The sequence below is a fragment of the Calliphora vicina genome, chromosome 2 (assembly GCF_958450345.1).
Source record: "Calliphora vicina chromosome 2, idCalVici1.1, whole genome shotgun sequence".
NCBI classification, from domain to species: Eukaryota; Metazoa; Arthropoda; class Insecta; order Diptera; family Calliphoridae; genus Calliphora; species Calliphora vicina.
In genome coordinates this window covers 34,597,277-34,611,395 of record NC_088781.1, presented here as the reverse complement: position 1 = coordinate 34,611,395, position 14,119 = coordinate 34,597,277, and the positions used below count along the sequence as shown (strand labels likewise).

General features: G+C 29.4%; 1 protein-coding gene across 2 annotated transcripts in view; it reads right to left on the bottom strand.

The window, feature by feature from the left end:
• The window catches only part of Atet (ABC transporter expressed in trachea), a 126,944-nt gene extending 116,194 nt beyond the window's left edge, over positions 1–10,750 (bottom strand). For both annotated transcript variants that reach the window (XM_065502706.1, XM_065502707.1), the window contains exon 1: positions 10,334–10,750. The gene's annotated coding sequence lies outside the window, so the exon portion shown is untranslated. The remainder of the gene's footprint in view (positions 1–10,333) is intronic.
• Between the last annotated feature and the right edge of the window lie 3,369 nt (positions 10,751–14,119).

The window sequence follows — 14,119 nt, the reverse complement described above, 5'->3', positions numbered from 1 at the left end:
TATATCACCAAATTATTTTTAAACGAGCGTCTGAAGTACTACCTGCTTTAAGGCACATATAAAATTATCTGACGAAATTTCCCGATTAAAAAAAAACAATGAGTGATAACATCACATACCACGAAATTTTTGATATATGGCTTAAAAAACCCGAAAAAGCAGTAGTAAGTAGCTCTAATTCTGATTATGAGCAAGTACAAATTTTTGTAAAAAATGTGTATATTAGATTTAAGCTAAGGTGGAAAGCGGTAAACTGAACAAAACGTGATTTTGTGTTTTTTTTTTTTTTTTTTGCCTGGTTAAGCACAAACATTGAAATTTCTCAATTTATTTATAACAAACTCGCCGCTTTTTTACTTTTTGATTATCCAACGCGAATAATATCAGATTTAAATTTTTGTAGTTGTATCGTAGGTGGGCGTTGCAGTGGTCCAATTTCGCCCATTTTTTGACAATGGTACATATTGGCCTAGTAACACCTTGTACCAAACTTCATAAGTCTAGCTTCCCGCCTATTTATACCCTACACCACCATAGTGGGGAGGGTATAATGCGTCCGTCCGTCTGGCTGGCTGTCCATGTAAACATTGTGCGCAAAGTACTGGTCGCAATTTTGAAGATATTTCGATAAAATTTGGTACATATAATTTTTTCTGCCCAAGGACGAAGTCTATTGAAAGTGGCTGAAATCAGTCCACTATTTCACCTAGCCCCCATACAAAAGTCCTCCCGAAATTGGATTTTATCGGTCATTAATTGTTAATTTATTTATGTATCTATACAAATTTCACTCCAAATAAGTTTCATATATACGAAATACATGTCACCAAATTTTGTTACGATCGGTCCATAATTAGTCATAGCTCCCATATAAACCCGCTTTAGAAAATCACTTTAAAGTGTATAAATCTCCTAAAAAGGTTGATACACACATAACACTCAACATAAATAATTTTCATATAGACATAAATCACACGACCTAACTTCATGATCATCGGTCATAGCTCTCATATATGGCCAACTTCTGAAAATCACCCTCTAATATAAATTATTGAAATTTTGAAAGAAAAATGTTTTTGCTCATTTACTTTGTGTGGGGTATTATATGGTAGGGCTTGACCGACCATACTTTCTTACTTGTTTTAAACAAACTTCATGCACAGCTAGGAAATTAATTTGTACAAAGATTAAAGGCTTTCGGAATTACAGTTCTCCAAATAGTCTATTTACTCTTTATGGGAGATGCCACGCCCATTAATCCAACACCGTCCGTTTTCAGCTGAATTATGTACAATGGTAACCTTATAAATCGTGAAACATTTGTACAATATAAATTTATTCAAAGTATTGGCCATTGATAGCTTTGAACTTTTCCCATCTTTCTGGCAAAATATGGATTCCGTGCCAAAAGAACTGCTCATCAAGACATCCGTTCCAAAGTGTAGCGTATTCTAGTGATAGCGAAACAAAGATCCCAACCATTTCATATTATGGACATTTTTCTAGCAATGCTCACTTCAACGAATCATTTGGATGTGATGGTCTGGCCAGATTTCATAGAACCCTTTTGCCCCCACCAAATGCAGAGTATTACCTTTGCGGCATGGGTTTTTGGTTTTGGTGTTGAAACGGCTGGTTGGCTGGGCTTCACGTACGATATCTTGCGCTGCGAGTTATCGTAGTGGATTAATTTTTCATCGCAAGTAATGATTCGGTGCAAAAATGTTTTCTTTATAGCATATAATACAGCATTTCAGACAGCTTCAATTCGTAAGGTATCCATTTTCACTGGTTTTGGAAAATTGCTGGTTGGAAATCGGTGTTTGTATAGCTCCCAGTGATTTTGCAAGCTCTTCATGGAGTACTGCCTCCATTTCTTGGTCTTCAAACTTTTTTCGCATAGGCGATATTTGTCTTCCTTGCAAAAGTCAACACTTCTGAACCACACAAACTATCTCTCGCACGTTGAAATCGATGAAATACATTTACCATAAGCTTTGGTGAGCAAGGGGCCCTTTTTTCAAATTAAATAAGTTAAGCAAAACTTCCCTCATATGACGCTTTGTTAGCACAAAATTCGACATTTTCGAAACAAAAAAAGTTTGTTGTTTACACTATAATGTTCAGTAACCAAATGAGAATAAATGACAGATATTTACCATTCAAGATGACATAAGATATTCAAAACAAAAACCGCGTTCAAAAGATACGCCATCTAACCAATATTATACTGAAATTCAAGTTGAAGGCAAGTCTAATTCAAGCCTTGAATTATAGTTGTAACTATTACACTTTATATCAATAGCACTCTCCAGTAAAAAGGAAACATAAATTCAAGCCATATGTTTTTTGTTTGACAAATATTTAATTTTTTCAAGTTAAAAACATAATTATATTTACATTCAAGTAAAATTCCAACAAAATGTTCAAGTGCTTGAAATTTTGGGGCTTTGGTGCTTAATGGCTTTTTTATTTTTAATCTTTTTAACTTTTAATTTTTTTATAAAAATTATAATTTTCTCATAAAACTACACTCGAAAATATGCTTTAAATTTTTAATTTAAAACCTAAAGGAAACTGAATGAAACAAATATCTCCCATGAGTCATATTAAAAACCAACAGGAAGATGTGGGCAATTTAAATTCAAATGAAAAATGTGGTTATAAAGCGCCACGAAATGTAATGAAATTTATAAAACTACAGTAAAATGAGTGTGGTGGCCAGTCAGTCAAACCCACACTCTAATAAACAATAAAAATTAAAAAAAAAATGTTGCTGAAATTTTTAAAGATTTCAATTAAATTACAAGTAGCTAAAAATTAAGTTTAAAAGAAAATAACTTTTTGAAAATGCTATAAATCTTATTTATTATCATTAAGCATCACAGCTATAATTTTGCTTATATTTAGCAAACAACAAAATACTTATTTCTAGACTGATTAAAATTAATAGAAATATTTTAGAAAAATAAAAAATATATGTATAAGAAGAGCCAGACAGATAGATAGACAAATAAACAAACAAACAAACAGGTTCACAGAAACTTATACTCGTGTAAATGTATATAAAGGTAATATTTATTTAAATTGTATATAAATTGTAGTTTTTAGTGAATTTTTGTGAACTCATCTGATAATCAAACACTAGACACGAGCGAAGACGTCACATAGTCTAGGAATTTAAAACGTAGGCAAAAATTATACTAAAAAGAGACAAACACTCTGCTTTTTAAAATACCAATTATTAATTGCATTTGCCATCAAACACAATAGGGAGTAAAAACTCAATTTTAATTAAAACAATAGACATTTTTTGAAAAAATTTTATACAAAATTGTATTTATTTTTTCATTTACAAAAGCAAAGTGTAATAGGCCTAGATAAAGAGCCTAATGACGAGAGAGCGAGCATCCTTGTTTTGTGTATAAAAACATGTTTATCCTTTAGAAAGTAGGTCCTACCCTAATTTCAATTTTAGTAGGTGTGTTACTTCCTTGCTTTGTTGTATCCTGGTAAACTGTGTAGTTGTTTCAAATACTCTTAAAATACTATGGTTTCTCTCATTTATTCTCTTTTTCATTGTATTTTAGTTCGCCTTTTATTGCTCTTTTCTCTGTTTCTATTTGTAATGTTTTTTGTTTTTGGTACAGGAAATTACATTTTACGCCTGATTTGTTCTCTTTTATACTCTTTAGCTTTAGGAAATGAAATTTCGCGTTTTCTCAATGTTTTTGTTGGTTTGATAAGAATTGATTTCTCAATGAATTTGTTGTTTATTACTTTGTTGTATAAAATTTCAATATAATTCGACATTGAGTGTTCAGAAATTATGAAATCGAAATACATATTTAATAAAATCTGGTTTTATTTGTTAATGAATAATATTATTAACAAATGGATAAAACTGATCTTGAGCTTACAGCATCTAGATTTCATAATTTCTGAATACATGCATGAATACTGCAAGAAATTATGTGTAAATAATTTTCTATATTTTCCCCCATATTCATAAACAATTGTTTTAAATTTAAACAACATTTTAAAATCAAATTTACAACATTCTTTAAATTTAAATATAATTTGTCATAAGTTCCACTTAGAATGATTTTTGTTATCTCAAAATAGGCTAGATGATAGAATTTTAATTGAACTCTTTTGCTATATTGCATATCCATGAAAAAAAAAGACTTAGGAATAGTTTTCAATAATATTGTTTTAAATTTTTTGTTTAACAAAAAAAGAATTAAATTTTTGTTTTGGGAAGTCAACTAATAACTAATGACTGATAACAGGGAAAACCCATATGAAATTTTAGCAGTTCTCTTCATGATAGGACCGAAAATGTGTTTGGATTTCTGAATACTGATTGGAATTCCTAGCAAAAATTAAAAAAAATACCCAATAAAAATTTGAAGCGAAAATTTTAAAATACTTTACAATATAAATTTAGAGTAATTTATGATTTGAGAATTTATAATCAACGTATTTATGACCGCTCAAACAGTATTCCGGGGGATATTCGTATGTGGGCTAGGTGAAATCATGGATATTGGAAATTTGCAATATCAAACAAACCTTATTTGTGGAAAATTTCAGCCAGCTAGCTCCTTTTGTTTGCGCCATATCGAGTTTTCAACAGACAGATCGTCTTAGATTTCATGAGGAATGTCAAAATCAATCAACAACCATCAAAAAAGATAAGATTATACAAATCTAAAAAAATCTTCGTTTCTTTGGGGCCAATCAACTTCCTCCGTGGATAAGTGCATGCCAAAACAACTATTTAAACTATACCAGCCAAGGGAGCTGGTATGGTAAGTAAACACTGTAATAGGTATGTTCACTACTATGCATTGACTACTTTGGACCAGCTACATTACTGTCTCTTTGTAATTAAAGTAGTGTTAATTGACTTCTTTCTAAAGCCAGCTCATGCAACAATAAATTTTCAGAACTCGTTAATTATGCTGACCCTAAATATAGATAAATTCACTAGTTGGAAACTGTCACCAGTATTTTTGTGTCATATATGGTTTTTATCCCGGGAATTCCTGGTACAAATTTCCCGGGAATTTTGCCAATTTTTCACTACCCGATTCCCGGGATTTTTGGTCGGGAATCCCGGGAATTTAAAACTGACGAAAATACATATAAAACAAGTTAGAACTCTGTTTTTTTTTTAACAAAAAAAGTGAAAAGTTTTTTACAGTTTTTTGCTTATATCTTGGAAATAATAGACCGCTTATTATTATTTATTTGGGGTTATTCGTTTCGTTTTTCATTATTTATAGAATTTATTTCTTATTGAATCATTCTAATTTCTTTTCTTCTTTAAATCCATAACAAAATAGCTTCAAAAATTTATTAAATGATTAAATTTTTCTTCAATTAAAATCTAGTACAAAAAGGTTTAAGACAATTTTTTCAATTAATTTTGGAAATGATTTGATTTAAAAAAAATTTAATCATTAAAGTTTGAATAAATTCTGTTATTAAATAACTTTAAAATTAATTCAGTTTAAACAAAGGCTTTGGAATGAATCTAAAAAATTAAATAGTATTAGGAAGGAATTTATAGAATGAAAGGCAGACATTTTTTAATTACGGATTAAGATTTTAGTGAATTAAACTCAAATTTTATTAATAAATTCGTAGATGTGATATTTAATAATTATAACACTAAGTTTTTATATGAAATTTGGCTATAATATTCCTAATTTACAGTATCATTATATATTTCGGGAATAGCCGGGTACCCGGGAATGTAGAAAATAATTTCCCGATTCCCGGGAATCAAAAAAGGTCGGGAAATTAAAAAACCTAGTGTCATACCTAAACCCAGCCGGCATTCCATTAATACACATTATTTAAAACCATTCAGTATATTTTCTAATAAGTTTTCCACTATACTTCTTCGTTATATTTTATTAATTTTTATTTGCTGATCAAGATCTTTTTACCGGGATTGACTATATATTATATGAGATGAGTTCATGAACTTCTATAGCGATGATAAAATAAAAAATTACAAAGTTGACACATAAAAAAACAAACAAAAGAATTAACAAGGAAATTATTATGCACATGCTGTTTGTTAATTGACCCCTTCACAATGACATGCGCGTATTAAATTTGCCAGTTAAAAAGTCTTTCAAGTAGGTTTAAGGGTAGCAAATGGTGGGTTTTAGTAGAAAAGACAGTCATTAATATGGAAATACTTATAAAGAATACAGTTCATTAACTGCTACACAAATTCTGAAAAATTATTTATTGTAAATTTGAGAAAGATATTTGGTAAATTATATTTAGATAGGAAAGATACCAATTTTTATAATTAAAATCTCAGAAAATGGAAATTATATCATAATGTAACTTTTCTTATAAAACTAGAAGACATCGCTGTCATTACTAAATCCTCAGACATTTGTTTCTGTTAAGCATTCAAAATTAGAAAATGCTAACTTTTTTATACCCTCCATATAAGTTTGCATTCCATTTGTAATTTCCACACTTTTCATTTGCGACCCTATAAAGTATAAATAGTCTGGATCGTTATAGATAGCGCAATCGATATAAGCATGTCCTTCTGTCTGTTGAAATCAACTTTCCGAAGCTCCCAAATAACTTATATACACACTCTAATAAATTTTCATGTAAATTTCCTACATTAATAGTAGGAAACTTTTCTCCTTCTATAATTAGGGTAAAAATACACGTTGTGTGTAAATTCAAATATTTTTTTTGATAAAAAATGTTTTTTTTTTTTAGAAATAAAATGTTGACAATTTGTATATTAAACATTTAAATTAGTTTACACACTTTATGTGTAAAACTTCAATTTATGCACAATATATGTAATTTTAAACATAAAATGCCTATTATTTTATAAAAATTTAAAATACAACATTTTGTTTGTATTTTTGTTGAAAAAAATATGTAATTGATTTTGATAAACATATTGTGCTTAAATTTACGCATATTGTGTAATTTTACATGAAAACTTACTTACTTTATAGTAGTAGATTCACATGCATTTTTTAGAGTGCAGGATTGAGAAATAAATCCACTAAAGTCCAATTTAGCTTGCTAAATCGAGAAAAATCGGCCCACAAATGCAAAAAACAAAAAATCACAGCTACAGTGACTTGTTCATTTATTTTTCACCAAAGTTTTTTGCATGTGATTTTTTTTAAAAAAAACGTTTGGTCTTCTTCATCATGTGTGGCAAGGGTATATGTCGTCCGTCAAACAATAATGTATAATGTTTTTGCCATTTCGAAATAATTGAGTTTAAAATTTTTGTTTTAGCAGAACAAAAGTAATATTTCAATTGATCTTTTGACCCACTTTATGGAAGTACAATTTCACCAATTTTTGACCACATAGAATCAGTTATGGAGATTCTTATTATGCAATTAAAAATAATGGTACATATGCTTATACATTATTGTTTTATTGAGGGGACGATATAAGTTTGTCATTCCGTTTGTAATTTCTAAATTTTTCATTTGCGACCCCACAAAGTATATACATATATTTTAGATTTTATAGATAGCGGAGTCGATATAGCCATGTCCGTCTGTCCGTTTGTATGTTGAAATCAACTTTATGTTGCCCCCAAATAACTTACGTACATGATTCATACATTAATATATCCACTATAGACCCGGTTCGGTTGTTATTTAAAATATAGAAAATCGGTCAATAAATGGCTGAGATATAAGGAAAAAACCAGGACAACCTCGATTTTTTACCTTGTTTTGATCTATATCTGGATTATTAAGTCATTAATATAAACAATATGGATATCAAATGATAGATATTTTAAAGACCATTGCGACGAAGTATATAACGCCATCGGACCTACAATGGGTCAAAATCGGGCAAAATATTTTTGAAACCGAATTTTATTTCACAAAAAAAAATTTTTATCAAAAAAATTTTTTCTCTAATAAATTTAAAAAAACATTTTTTTAAAAAAAATAAAAATATAATTTTCAAAAAAATGTTTGGCTTAAAATTTTTTCGCTAAAAAAATAATTTTTTTTTTTTAATTTTGAAATGAATCTTACCTAGAATATATGTAGTTTTTGATTTTACGATCAATATTTCGATACCAATGGAATGATAAAATCAGTAAAATCAAATCCTATCTTTTTTGTGGGTATAAAAATGGACGAAAAATTAATTTTAAAATTTTGTATGAAAAACACTAAACAATATAAAAAAACCTCGAATCAAGCTTTTATTTGGTACCGATGTTGGATACATTTTTTTATAGAGGCTGGGAGCTTCAAACGTTTTTAATATCCATCTAATTGGCTTTATTAATTTGATGGCATTAATATTTAAATATGATTTCGGACATTGTGGCTAGCCCGTACATGGCGTAAACTGGAGGTTCAATTTTCACATACTCTTCTCAGTAAATCAGTCAATATTTCGGCAATATCTCATTGAATATTCGCTTCCAAATGCTCGATTGTCTCTGGTTCATCTGTATAGACCTGGGACTTTACATGTCTCCAGAAAATATAATCTAATGGCGTCAAATAACATTAAAGAGGCGACCAGTTAATAGCTCCATTTTTGAAAATTATTCGTTCCCCAAATGTTGCTCTCAGTAAATTGATTGTATAGCGCGCTGTGTGATATATGGCACCATCCTGCTAAAACCACATGTCTGGAATACTAATTCTTTCTAATTTAAGCACGAAAAATGTCTCTATAATGTAACGTTCTGAACATCGTTATTTGTGAAGACATATAGACCGATGATTACACCGACCCATCAAGCATACCAAACAGTAAGTTTTTCTGAATGTAATGGTGTTTCGACAATGGTTTAAAGATTATCATGTCTCCAAATGCGCCAATTTAGTTTATAGCTTCATCTGAACAAAAAGCTTAAATGAAGGGTGAGTGAAAATTGGACGCCATGAATACGCTAGCCGCAAACTGAATGACGCAGATTGCCACAAATTTTGACAGGATTCAACTGACAGACGCCTGTTGACATTATATGTGTTGCCCTTCTGTTAACAGGTGGAAAATTCCAAAAGTCACGGACTTAATGACTCGTCCTCGTACTTTCGAAGTTCTGAGGATATTTGTACAATTTATGCTTTATGCTGTATCCAAGTTTGAGCTTTTAATATAAAGTAGTTTTGCCAAAAATATAAATAAATACTTGTGTCAGATTATTCTAAAATGGGCTTAAATACGTTGTTTAAATGTAAATAAAAAAGTATGTATATTTAATTTTCTCATACAACATTTCGTAGTTTCCAGCATCTTAAAATTATGAAACAAATATAATACAACATGAAAACATAAAGAGCTTTATTAAGAAATTACTTCAAAACGACCTTGAACATTTAAGTAGACCCTTCATAAATTAATTAACTTTCCATTTTTTTACAACAACTTATTTTCTTTTCTTAACAAAACTTTTAACTAATTTAAATAAAAAAAAAACATGAATAAAATACTTAAAACTCATTGTGGCATAAACAAATTTAATTGGTTTTACCGGTCATGACACCTACACAATTTTCACCTTAAAACCTTTTGCAAAAGAAATGTACCGCACCAAAAGCAAGGGAAAAGTAAAATCCAATGAGTAAAATAAAAAAAGTACCATAAAAACTGCCATTGAACCCATTGATGAAAACTTAAGATGAAAATCACTACAGAATAACATCATGTAACAAATTGTACCATTTAATACAAATGTATACACGAGCGCAGAATCCTTAAGAGTATTTTTTGGGGGTTTAAGAGAGTATTTATTTTTTCACTGTAGGTTAAATGTGTTTTTTTTAAATATTTAATAAAAAATCTATATGTTGTTTTTTAATACCAAAAAGAAAGGCTGATGCAAAAAGAATCTTGACCTTATTTTAATTTACCTTTTTCTGGAACAAAATTAGTTTTGAAAAAAAGATTTTTAGACTAAAATCACTGATTGTTTATATGTTTTTTTTTAAATATAAATAAACAAACATTGTTTATAAATATAGTTGTTATTGTAGAGAATATTTGCTTGAGGTTTTTGAACAAAAAAAAACTATAGATACTAAATATTTGTTATTTGTAATTTCATTGGGAGATGCTGTTGTTGTTATTATTTTTGTTTAATATTAATTTGTTTATATTTGGCTATAGACACTGGCAATGTTGTTAAAATTTATTACACTTGTGAATAACATTTATGGTTAAAATTAATTAATTACTTTTCATTCTTTTCATGTACTTTTGTTTCAAAACATTATTTATTTTCTTTTGTTTTATATTCTTAAGATACTTTTCATTCTTTTATTTCATATTTTACCTTTTTAAAATGTAGTTAGATACATAAAGATTTCATTCTGCGTATAGAGGTGAAGATTCAAAATTTATTTATTTCATCTCTTTTATTATTGTTGATAATCTTAAATTTTTCTTGATTATTCCAAGATTAAACTAAAATATTATAATTATGTTTTAATAGAAACAAAAACAAAAACCACTCGTTATGTTTTGCAATATTTTTATGCTTTTTTGTTTAAACTAAAAATACACACACAAACACTCGTACGTATACGCGCAGATACACAGAGTACAAGTCGAATTTCTTGTTTCTCCTTTGTTTTTTGTATCTGTTAGATACAACAGCAATACTAAGAACAAACTAATCACAAAAATTATTCCAATATACTATTTATTTATGTATATATTTATATGTATGTATGTTTAAAATACAAAACAAAAACTGAAACAACAATCAATACACAACAAACAACTTGAACGCTACGCTTACAAATAAGAACTGAATGAGCATTCACCAAACAGTTGGGTGCAAAGCCAGTGTTTGTATTTGCTAGATACACAGATGGATGGATGTTTGTACGAATGTACTATTATACTTTACATTTATAGTAGGATGGATAAACGTGTACACAAAATACAGCAACAGCAACTGCTGTAGCAACATTTCTCATTCGTTTCACTGTTTTCTGGGGAGGGGGTGCAAATACACAGAGTAAAGAAACAACATGAAAACACAACAAAGAGTCAGCTGTGCGCAATCATAAAAGTAGCAAACATCTCTAAAATGTGCAGTTTTTTTGTTTTTATTGTTGTGTACATTCTATAAATATCAAAAACCATAACAAAGTAATGTTGTCACGAAAAATGTTGCTAGCTACATGTTGCTAAGGAAATATCTAAACATATTTTGTGTCTGTAGGTAGGTTTTTGTATAGATAAAGTTACTTTGTTCTTATACGTAGAGTCGCAAATAGAAATAAAATAAAATAATCGCTATAAAACAAAGGACATTAACCCCATGAGAGGTATTAACAAAATAGAAAAAATAATTAAATTACATACATATTGTATGTACATTAGAGCTATAACCAAATTTTGGCCCTAGCACCACGCGATTGCGATTGTTGTGTTATTTACGATAACATTTTTTTCGGGTCATTTCGGAATAAAAAGTAAAAATTTTCTCAAATTTTTATTACTTTATTTATTATGTTTATCATTCCGTTTGTAATATCAATATTTTCATTTGCGACCCCACAAATTATATATATTCTGGATCGTTATAGATAGCGAAGTCGATATAGACATGTCCGTCTGTATGTTGAAATCAACTTTCCGTATCTCCCAAATAACGTACATACATGATTCATACATCAATATATCGGGAATTTTTCGGGCTCGACAAAATCGACGCACAATTGGCTGAGATATAAGGAAAAAACGGGACAACCTCGATTTTTGGCCTATTTTTGATCTACAATATCTGGATTACTAAGTCATTAATATAGACAATATGGATATCTAATGAAAGATATTTCAAAGTCCATTGCAAAAATTTAAAGGGTGTTCTTTATAAAGTGACATAAGTTTAAATCATAATAAAACAAGGAAATATATTTTTAATATAAATGAAACGGGCTTTATTGAAAAGAAATATGCTGGCGATTAGAAGGCGCAATCTGGAACACCAATTTTCAACATCTTTTCACAGCATTTGCCGTATTTCGCCGATAACACTTCGAATGTTGATTTCCAGGTTATCAATTCTTTGTGGTTTATCGGCGTAGACAAGTGACATAACATAACCCCAAAGAAAATAATCCAATGGGGTTAAATCTCACGATCTTGGTGGCCAATTAATTGGGCCATTACGTGAAATTATTTTTTCATCCAGAATTTATTTGAGTAAACCAATTGTAGCGCACGATATCAGCAAGATTAATGCCACGTAATTGAGGTACGAACAAATTTCGAATCATGTTCCTATGCCGTTCACTATTGACAGTAACTTTCTGACCATCATCGTTTTTGAAGACATATGGGCCAAGGACTCCGCCAGTCCATAAAGCGCACCAAACAATAATATTCTGTGGATGTAATGGTGTATCGCCAAAAGCAATCAGAAATGGGCTTCATCGGAAAATAAAATTTTGATTGGAAATTCAAAATCAATATCATTTGCCGAATTGTTGGACCTACAATGGGTCAAAATCGGGAAAAATATTTTTGACCCGAATTTTTTTGTTATAAATTTTTTTTTTTAAAAATTCAAAAAAATTTAAAACAAAAATTTCGAAAAAAAACTTTTTTAAAAAAATTCAAAAACAATTTCGAAAAAATTCATTTAATTTTGTTTTAATAAAAATATTTTTAATTATAATTTGGTGAGGGGTAAATAAGATACGATAAATTTCGAAAAAAAAAATTTTTAAAAAAATTCAAAACAATTTTGAAAAAAATTTCGAAAAAATTAATTTAATTTTTTTTAAATAAAAATATATAAAAAAAAATATTTTTAATTATAATTTGGTGAAGGGTATATAATACGACATAGCCGAATATAGCTCTCTTACTTGTATTATAGTAAAATACTGGCATATTTCCCGTTACCGCAAATTTTAAATATAGATTCGAACCAGTTTGATAAACATATTTATAAAAAATAAAAAAAAATATATTTGCGTTGGATAAAAAAAATAAAACAAATTATCTTCAAACTTTACCGCGTTTTGTGGGTAAACTTTTTGACAACAGCGAAAGAGTAATACCATTTTTTTAAATCTATGTATTTAAAAATGGATGTTTGTATGTGGATATGTATGCATGTATGTTCCGAATGAATTCAAAAACGGCTGGACAGATTTTAATGAAATTTTCAGGGAAGCTTCACAATAGCCTAGCGGGCAACACTGTAAAGTCAGATTTTTCATTTTCCGTCTTTGGGCGGAGGGGTGTGGCAAAATCAAATTTTTACATTATACCGCTAATGCCATTTATATATATATAAAAAACCGCTGGACCGTTTTTGATGAAATTTTCATGGAATCTTCAGAATAGCTCTGCTATACCGCTAATGCCATATATTTCATAAAAATGCATGTGTGTATGTATGTTCCGTATGGACTCAATAATGGCTGACTTTGATGCAATTTTCACGGAATCTTCAGAAAATCTTTTTGGGTAACAGTGTAAAGCATAGAGAACATAGAGCGGAAACTAGAAAAAAATCAAACAAAAATATTACTCAAAATAATCACACATACGAGTGTTGTTTTTGTTTTCACATAGTTTTTTCTACTAATACATTCTCACCACTTAGATTTTTGACAACTGAGTTAGGTCTTTGACAGGAGAGTTTCCGCTCTATGTCTATTCTCTATGGTGTAAAGTCAGATTTTTTTTCGGTCTGTGATAAACAATTTTGTTTACTGTCGCATGAATAATAAATTTCCATATGAAATCTACTTTTAATAAAAAATATCGGTTTTATTCAAATAAAATTTGTTTCCGTCTAGAGCCGAAGAAGAGAACGAGAATCACCGCTTCACAATGCATCTTCATCGATAGCTGCAGAGACACCTCAACAGCATATCGAAAGACTAACTAGAAGCCAATCGCTCCCGGATTGGCTGTGGAAAAATGCAATTTTGGCAGCAAAAAATTATGATGTTAACAAGCTCGATGACCAAATACAATTGAAAGTGCCTGGCCAAACAATAATATACAAATCGGTTGACACAATAATGAACGAAGAACAAGTCAATTATCCTACTATTTTTGAATTCATTGGAACCAGCCGAAATGCCAC